Genomic DNA, 9,730 nt, shown 5'->3' with positions numbered 1-9,730 from the left:
CAAACAATACACTTTATGAATCTCTTACCTCAAAATCATAATAAAAGTATGACTCATACATTCAGTAAAACAATAACAAGAACAGAACCTCCCAAAATACACAAGAGTACAGATCGATGATAATGGGGAAATGATTATAAGGAATGGGAGTTTGGAATACAACTATACAAACTGATATTTGATTGTTTTTTATTCATGTTGAGGTTCTAGTGTGTAGAAAGTATTATACACAGGAGTGCCATGCATTACAATAAAGATAAAAGATGTTATGATATTATCTTGCCACACTATCAAATTGAGACACTATTAAAATAATGTTATTGGGATAAAATAGATGGAAATTTGGCAGTAGAATTCACAAACATGTATATTGTTAATCTGTACAAAAGATCAGAAAGCAGTCAGACTTTTTTTTGCCAGTGTACTCAATTAGTCCATGTGAGATTTCTCTTTCTCTTTGGTATTAGTATTAAACAGTTATGCTGGTAATCTCTTACTGTGCTTTAAAAAATCTAAAACTGAAAGGAAAGTATTTTTGCTTTGAAGGAAAGCTATTCTCCTCCTCTTTTGTCTTCTACTCCTTATTTTTTATTTACTCAAACAAGATAGCTTTTTTTAAAGATACAGAATGTATCAAATAATTCTGCTTTTTCAGGGTGCATTTTTATAATACATTTTCACTAGGTCTTCTTATACAGGAGGAAGAAACAAAGCTTCCCACAGAGCTGCCAGCCTGCTATTCATTTAACTTTTAAATCTTTGGGTGTAATGCAAAGATGATTCCAGTTTATTAATTACCTGAATAATGATACTATGCAACATGTAATCATTTGGAGGTAATACATTTTCAATTATATTTCATCTGAAATATATTTTCTGGTAAAATATTTTCTTCTTGTGATAATTATCTAATTAGCTTGTGGGGGGTTAGTTTGAATTTTTTGATATACATATCTTTTTGTAAAGGGGAATTTTATAGAATGCAGATGGTGGAATTATACAAAATGATAACCCTTTATAATCTAATGATTTGCATTCTGATAAGCTCTGATGGGAAGCAAACTACAAATTCTTCTCTTTCTCAGGTTATACATGGTATATTAAATGCACCTAGGATTTTGGCTTTCTTCTTTATCTACAACAAAGTGTTATTTTTCTGAAGAGTCTAAGAAATATGGTGGAAAAAACTATATGTAGTAGGTATAAACTATTTGGAGGAAATAAACTTTATTATATAGAGATTCTTCATCCTACCTACAATCTTAAATATGGGCAAAATCTAGAGTTTCTCAAATTGTGGCTAAAGACCAGTTAACTCAAAGTCACTCACAATGCCTTTGGCAATGAATATGTCTAAGGGCCACCACTAGTCTCTGCAGTTGAGTCCCTCTGGTGGGGGCAGAGCAGGCTAAATTTTCAACACAGTCCCAGGTATCCTGTATGCCAACAAAAGCCATGAGAACTACAAAGGGCCTTGAGTAGACTTTTAGCAGAGCTGAACTTGCTTGGAAAACTGGCTGTGATACTCACAATTCCAGAAATTTCTTTTCGGGGAAAGAGATGTAAATTCTATCTAAAACCTTCCAATCTGACAATGCCTTTTCTATGGACATCCTTAATTCTATCTATGTTGTTATAATTTCTCACCACCTTTGAGTCATTTTTCACCATCCCTTTGTCAACATTGGTACAAGAGTTTAGATATCCTTCCCAACTCTACAATACATTAATTTAACNTCCCTCTGGTGGGGGCAGAGCAGGCTAAATTTTCAACACAGTCCCAGGTATCCTGTATGCCAACAAAAGCCATGAGAACTACAAACTACAGGAACATATATTAATTAGAATTAGACAGGCAAAGAAACAGGAGAAGCAAAGGGCCTTGAGTAGACTTTTAGCAGAGCTGAACTTGCTTGGAAAACTGGCTGTGATACTCACAATTCCAGAAATTTCTTTTTGGGGAAAGAGATGTAAATTCTATCTAAAACCTTCCAATCTGACAATGCCTTTTCTAGGGACATCCTTAATTCTATCTATGTTGTTATAATTTCTCACCACCTTTGAGTCATTTTTCACCATCCCTTTGTCAACATTGGTACAAGAGTTTAGATATCCTTCCCAACTCTACAATACATTAATTTAACCTCTCCCACTAAACTCATGTATATAGTCAAGACACATTTCTTCATGTTCTTGTTAGATGAGAACATTTAATTTGATAAATTTGTCTCTCCCATACAGTTAATGGAACTAATGGTATTTTCTAAGGTACAATTAATGTGGGAACTCTGGGAACTACAGTAGGCCTGGAAAATCAACCCTGTAGTCAGGGTACTGGTGAGTTACATGGCTCTATGTTCACCAGTGATCCTGATCAAACACCTTCACATATGCTGCTTTACAAAAAGGAATAAAGCATAGTTAAATACGTGTCATTCTACAGAGCACAACAATAATAGAACAACTCATGGTATACCTAAAGAAGCATTGTGACATAAAGAACACAGTGGTGGCTTATTAAGCTCTACTGCTTTCTTGTTGTGTCACAATTCGAAGGCTATAGAATCTCAAGTGGACTCACTAGTGAGGATAATAAATTCCTATTATGGATGTAATAATAACCTCTTGAGGATAGTCTTCAGATATATGAAATAATGATGCTGATATATGCTGTAGTAGAAATTTGTACAAGATGTTTGTGGCTCCAGTGGGAAATACTCAGTTATGTCTGAAGATGTGTGGAGAATGGTCCAGGACAGGCTTTACACAGGCATCTTGGTTAATGTCCAGTACTGCCAAAAGAAGCACGTAAAGAGTCTCTTAGTATAGGACAAAAGAAATTGTTATCAAAGCTATAGAAACTAAAACAAGGTAGATGGTTAAACAGAACTATGAGAGCTGCATCACATCCCTTCTAGCATTGGTGGATCTCCTCTAAGAAGAGCTGCAACTTGGTCAATGCCTTAAATATATATTGGATTAAATTGGCTGAAACGGATTAAATTAAGTGGAATAGAGTAATAGATTACCATTAGCCTACAGGAAAGACTAGCAGGTTTTGCTTTTCTGTTCAGGACTATTTACTGTTTACTGTCTGTGTTTTCAGGAAGAGTTATGGTGCCAGAATATACACACAGTTCTGAAGTGGCGTCTATGCCATCCATGTTCCCATTGGAAAAATTAAGACATGCAGTCCCTGGTGAAATAAAGGGATGTGGGGTAGATCTGGATCTTTTATTCATTCTCACACACAGTACACATGCTAGTGAGAAGAAAAGGAGGAACTCTAAGATCTCCAGGTTAAGGAGATATTTATACTTGTTAGAATATTTAGAATCACATACTCAGTGTGATTTCACTGGCAACAATTACGAAAAATTCTCAAATAATGTTTTTGTAAGTATATGGTAAGAAAACTATCTCAGCAGAAGTCTAAGAAATCTGTCCTTTAATGGGAAATCAACGTGATTTGAAGTAGAAAAGTGAAGTGCAAGTTGTATTTAAGCTTGGGAGGAGTTGAAATTGACACCCATCAGGAAGAAGCTTGTGTAAAGGGACAGGCTGAAGATTTGAGAGGAGAACAATGAATCTTATGAGCAACAGTGGTAATATTAATAATTATAATTGAAATGAACCAGCATTCCACTACTTAATCATTTTTCCCACAACTATATTACAGTTAGATGATCTAAGTTTTGGAAAACTCATAGCTATGAATTAGGGTAGGCAAAGACGGGAAGGGGCACTTTTTATATTCTCACAAATAATGGAAGTTTTATAATTTTAAAAAAATCAGCCTGTCTCTGTGGCGCAATCGGTTAGCGCGTTCGGCTGTTAACCGAAAGGTTGGTGGTTCGAGCCCACCCAGGGACGCGCGCCTCCGTTTGCCCTGGCTGGTGTAGCTCAGTGGATTGAACACCGGCCTGCGAACCAAAGGATCGCGGTTTGATTCCCAGTCAGGGCACATGCCTGGGTTGCAGGCTGGTTCCCTGCAGGCCAACTCCCAGCAGGGGATGCACAAAAGGCAACCATACATTGATGTTTCTCTCTCTCTCCTTCCCCTCCAAAGATAAATAAATAAATAAAATCTTCAAAAAAAATAAAAATAAAAAAAATAAAATCTCCCTTTAAAAATCAAATAGTCACTTAAGATGGCACTATTTTGTGAATGACAGCTGTCCAAATTCAGTAGAATTGCTTAGCTCACCACAAAGAATAAATATTAAAATATGTTTGTTTTCTGTCACGAAAAGCTTATTAATGTATGCAAAGTTGTTTTCAGAAAAGTTGATTTTATCCATGAAATTTTAACTGCTTTCTAGACATTTTGCAAGTATTTTAACCATCAAACTTACCTGGCAGCTTCTTTGTTGCAACATCTTCATGTCTTCCTTAAAAGGCTCCTATTGCCCCAGGCCAAAGAAAATACTGTTTCACCCATGTTCATTATATTCAGTGAGACAATTCCCCCTAAACTAAAAGAATGAGTGGCAAAATTAGTAGCAATAAAAACATTTAATCATACATTTTTATGAAACCAAGTGTTACAGGACAGGGGTGTGTGAGTGATATACTATTGCTGAATGGACCCACCCCTGTGCGCCGCACCCCCATAAGAACTAGGTTCTCCTTGCCTGCTGCCAGGGAAAGATGTCTCTCAATGTTATAGATTGGTGAAAAAGAAAGGGATTATGTATTTAAAGAGTTATGCAAATTTAGGATTAATGTCTTAATGTCTTCATTGAGATCCCAAAGTCCTTTAGAATACCCGTCTATGCACAATCCTTCCTTCACTTTTTGCCCAGTCTGAGGTACTGTATCTCAGGAAAAGAAATAGAAGTCCGTGGTTCTTCTCTGCCCAAGCCTTGTGGTCCCAAAAAGACACCACATGGCTGCCATGCCTGGATTTAAATCTCAGCACCAATATTCCTCTGTTGCAACATTTCTGACTCCCCCCACAATTAGCCACAGCTGCCAGCATTCCCGTATTTTTCTAGCTTTACTGGGCTGCCATAGTAAGTCCAGGCACGTGTGGCCCTGTGGTGGGGAGCCAATCATCTCCAAGCTCCTACACAGGCTCTGTAACTTGGGGGAATTGCCTCCCAGTTACATCATGGGTTGAAGTCACTCCCATCCCTCTGGCTCAAAGCATGGCCACAGCCATTTTTATGAAACCAATTAAAGGTTATAGATATGTTAAATGACTGGTCTAGAGGTTATCTGCAAAACTGAAGTTATCTGCAAAACTGTTGCTATTCAAAACAACTCTCAATGACCCTGCACCATGCATCCCATCCCCCAGCTCAGACTTGTGGGGGTGAGGACACCCTATATACATATATATTTTTTCTAATATTTCCTGGACACTGAGCTCTGGACCCTATTACAAATCCCTATTTGAGTCCCTCCCTTGGCTGCAGCATGTTACAAAAATAGCCATTAAGATGAACAGGAGATTGCAGTGAGTGTCCAGGCCTGCTTCTTTATGACCAGCAGTATGAAACTTAGTTGGGTTTAGGCTACAGAACTCAGCTCAGCTGGGACATCTCTGAGTTATATTAAGTCATGCACATATGTTTATGTGGATGGGGAGGGAATGCACTTCAATTCTAAATTGATTTCATGTTAAGGTTGTGTCTTTTGTTTGTTTGGATATAGTTTATGCAGTGACAAAAAAGAGGGTGTTCTCATTGTTTTGTCTCAGGTGTTCTCCATGTGGGATTCCTGGACCAGCATCATCAGGGTCCGTGGTAACTTGCTAAAAATTCAAATTTGAGCTCCACCCTAGAACTACTGAAGCAGAAACTGTGACAGCAGAGCTGAACAATCTACATTTTGGTGAACTGTCCAGGTGATTTTGTTGCCCAGTGAACTTTTGGAACTACTCTTCTAGGCAAATTGTATCCAGCTCTAGGAAAATATGAGTATATAATATCAGAGCACAATGGTATAAGACGTCGTTTTCAAAAGCCAGCAACCAGCTTTTTTTTTTTTAGGAAAGCCTATTTTTAAAGACATGAAAATAATGTATTTCTCTTTAGTGATACTCAATGACCCTCCACTGTGTTTTCTATCCAGTGGTCAGCACAGCACTATATCACTTCATAATGCTAGTTGCCTTTATTGAAATTTAAAATTTTACATATTTTATTATTAATATTTCTTTATAGCAACCACTCTGAAAGGTATGGGAAACTGAGAAAATACATGTTTGTTGAACATTTTGAAATGTTATAGTATATTCACTCTGGGGCTTCCCTAGCACAAAGTAGAATACTATTTCACATTTAAAAAGAGTATAATCACTAATTTCTGTCATCTATTATAGGCCATTTCATCATTATCTTAGTCTTAAATTACCAAAATACTAATTATTAGTTATTTTCTTTACTAACTTTATCATGCATTCAATGATGTCTATTAAACTAGTTAACAGACTAGTTAATTAATTAGTTTAGAGTGATAAATTTATGCACACCAAAATTTATGGAAGGGGAGAAGCCTAGTTTTACAAGGTGATATAATACCCACAGTGTAAGATATGTATTTTATTTGAAAAATGATACTCACAGATATAACACATCAAAGAAAAGAACTGTTAAATGAGAACATGTAAGAAAGGTGTGTGGAAAAAAAGTGACTATGGTAAATCCTGTAGTAAAAAAAATACCAGTGCTGGTATTTAATTAAGCCTTTTGATACAAACCCAATATTTCTGATATTAAGGAAAAATCCCATATTTTAATAAAACTTTCCTTTTTTGGAAAAATGTGTGGAAATGTCATTTTCCTAAAAATATTAGAACAACACTAAAACTATTCCTTCACTTTACTTTAGAAAACAACTTCCTAATCAATACACTGCAATTTGTTTTCTTTCATTGTTGCATGTTGGTATATGGAGTACATCCCACTGGCTATAGTGAAGCAAATCACTCTGTTCCTTACACTGATATAATACTAGACTAGTGGTTACATAAATGAACTTGCATTCAGCCAGCAATCCTCCCTGGAGTTCTGTATTTAGGTCTCTGGCCCAGATTTTCTCAGCAGTTTAGGCGGCTGTATATTTAGAGTAGAATACAAATGAGTTTCAGAAGAACATAAATTATCTAAAATTGTTCCCTAAAACAACATAAAAAGTTCAGATGTTTATATGTAAAAATTTATTTGATCACTTGTATACTGTTTTTGATAAACATGCATCCTGCTTCTGATGTAGTATAAGAGTGGTGCATATTATTATCTAGTCTAGGTTTTAAATTATGTTTTCAGTCCATATATATTTTTCAATAATAAATTTGCTGTATTTGTAGGATTAAAAATGACTTTGAGCATGTGTAATGGTTGTACATTTGTTTTAAGTCTCTTGTTCTAGAAAAGCATTGCTGTCTGAATTCTACATTGTCTTGGTCTACTTGGTATATGTATATTCATAATAACCTAATGATTTTTTCTGCTTTAATTGTAATACTTGTCTGGTTAGTTAGTTAGTTAGGTAGTTAATCTGATTAAAGGGAGTTGATAATGAGATAAAGGTTAAAGATTAAAAGTAACTGTCTATCAGTTACCTTCATGAGAAAGAAAAACCAATGCCCACATTCTTGTGCTGGAGATTAATCACATCACAAGAGCAAAAGGTTGCACATAGATAAAATTTATGGCTTAAGGATGGTTCAACAAGAACACAAAAACACTAATAGAAAAATAGCCCAAATTAAGAAATCCCAAACAGGAGATGATTGCATCTTCATTCAAAAATTACTATTTATATAGATATGTAAATATATAGATATAGAGACATAGAGATATATAGAAACTGGGTGGCTAAAAAAAGTAGAAGGTTATTTTCTCACAGTTATTGAGACTAAATGTTACAGCAGCCTGATGAAGTTAATGTACCATCCAAAACAATTCATTGTGTATAGCAGCTGCTCAGAGTATAGAATAGCATTGATTTTTTGTTATTAGAACTTACTCTCTGAATTCATTCTCTTTTAATTGATTAATTTTCTATAGTTTTTATTTTGAAATATATATAAATTAACTAAAAGTTTTAAAGATACCACAGAGACATTCCATTGACCCTTCGCTTAGTTTTCTCCTATGGTTACAGAAGGTATCTAGCCATGTACTGATGTGGACCCTGGTCTACGGGGTCCATGAGTTGTGGCTGCAATGAACAAATTCACACAGACTACAGAAGTCCTGTAGAGAGAAAGGGATGGCATGGTCGTTCTTTAAGTGAGAGAGAGGGCTTGACCCCTGCCTGGACAGGCTTTTATTGCTTTTCTGAGTACATTACATTGAGGATGGTCTTCATTCACAAAGCACAGTTTCTCTGTAAGTGATTACCTTTTACAGATAACAAAGGAAAGAATGTTGCTAATTGCTTCAAAGAAAAGGATGTTGCAGATGAAGGGGAAAAGTGGTTGAACTGGTGATACTTCATATGTGGGAGGTTTAACACGGATTTTAGGAAGTTACTTTAGAGATATGCAGTAAACATATCTGCCTCAATTCAGGATGAGGAAGTTTTAGCAAAAGCAAGTCTCATAGCAGCATAGGTAGAATACAGGCCTGATTCCCCACAACAGAACCGATCCATGTGTTTGGCTCCTGTGTGTCAACCTCACTCCCTGTCAGTTTTCTGAATCAGGTGCTAGGCTACATTCACCATACCTCACAGACACGTTCTGTATAATGTACTATGAAAAATAGAGACATTTATTGAAGAAGATATAAGAAAAATGTATGAAAAGGATGGCTCAGTCCCCTTTAAAGTAGGCACCTTGGTACCTCACACAATTCTCCCAATCATCATCAGCTGTCCTGCAGTATTTTCCTGAATATTATTGATGGTCTGAGATCTCTTCCCTTTCAAAGGTCATTTTAGTTTTTCAGAAGGCCAGAAGTTACATGGCACCAAATCTGTCCTATAGGAGGTTAAGTCACCTGGGTGATATGATGTTTCATAAAAAAATTCAGCATGAGATGTGGTGTGTGAGCCAGCACACTGTATTAATGAACAATTGCCAGTTGCCCATAGCCGTGGCCTCCTGAGTTATCTGAATAGTTTCCATGGAAAAACTTTCAAACTTAATGCAAAAATTGATGCAAAGCCCTAGCTAGTGTAGCTCAGTGGATTGAGCACGGGCCTGCGAACCAAAAGATCACGATTCAATTCCTAGTCAGGGCACATGCCTGTGTTGCAGGCCAGTTCCCAGCAGGGGCCAGTTCCCAGCAGGGGATGCACCAAAAAGCAACCATACATTGATATTTCTCTCCTTCTCTCCTTCCCTTCCTTTCTAAAGATAAATAAATAAAAATTTAAAAAAAGAATCCTGTGTTCCTATTAAACTTAAAAAAAATTGATGCAGATTCATTGTTCTACTCACTCAGTAATTTTGAATGCAATGTCCACACAGTACACATGCCTACTCAACAGCATCTACTGCCCCCACTGACTAGTATAATGAAGTCTTCATTGTACATACATGTCCATTCAAGTCCACTTGCCTTGGCTGCCAGGTTTCATTTATGTCACATAAACCATTCTTGTTATATTAACAATGGCTGGCTTTTTTTCTGGACAGATTATGTATGTTTAAAAGTATTATTAAAAATTTAGTTATAATAACTAAACATGTCATGATATTTCATTGTTCTCTGAATTTGCATTCATTTTGTTAGTGGCTAGAGATGTTGAACATACATTGATGTGCTCATAT

The 9,730-nt window shown here is 36.1% G+C and overlaps 1 non-coding gene across 1 annotated transcript; it reads left to right on the top strand.

Annotated features, from left to right (window-relative positions):
- The first annotated feature begins 3,799 nt into the window (after window positions 1-3,799).
- Window positions 3,800-3,873, top strand: TRNAN-GUU (transfer RNA asparagine (anticodon GUU)). The gene has a single exon. It is a non-coding gene; the product is annotated as a tRNA-Asn (tRNA).
- The last annotated feature ends 5,857 nt before the right edge of the window (window positions 3,874-9,730 follow it).

Source organism: Sturnira hondurensis, unplaced genomic scaffold (genome assembly GCF_014824575.4).
Source record: "Sturnira hondurensis isolate 20B ecotype Veracruz unplaced genomic scaffold, ASM1482457v3 Scaffold0021209, whole genome shotgun sequence".
In the NCBI taxonomy this organism is placed as follows: Eukaryota; Metazoa; Chordata; class Mammalia; order Chiroptera; family Phyllostomidae; genus Sturnira; species Sturnira hondurensis.
Note: the sequence above shows the minus strand (reverse complement) of the source record. Positions and strands in the feature narration are given on the sequence as shown.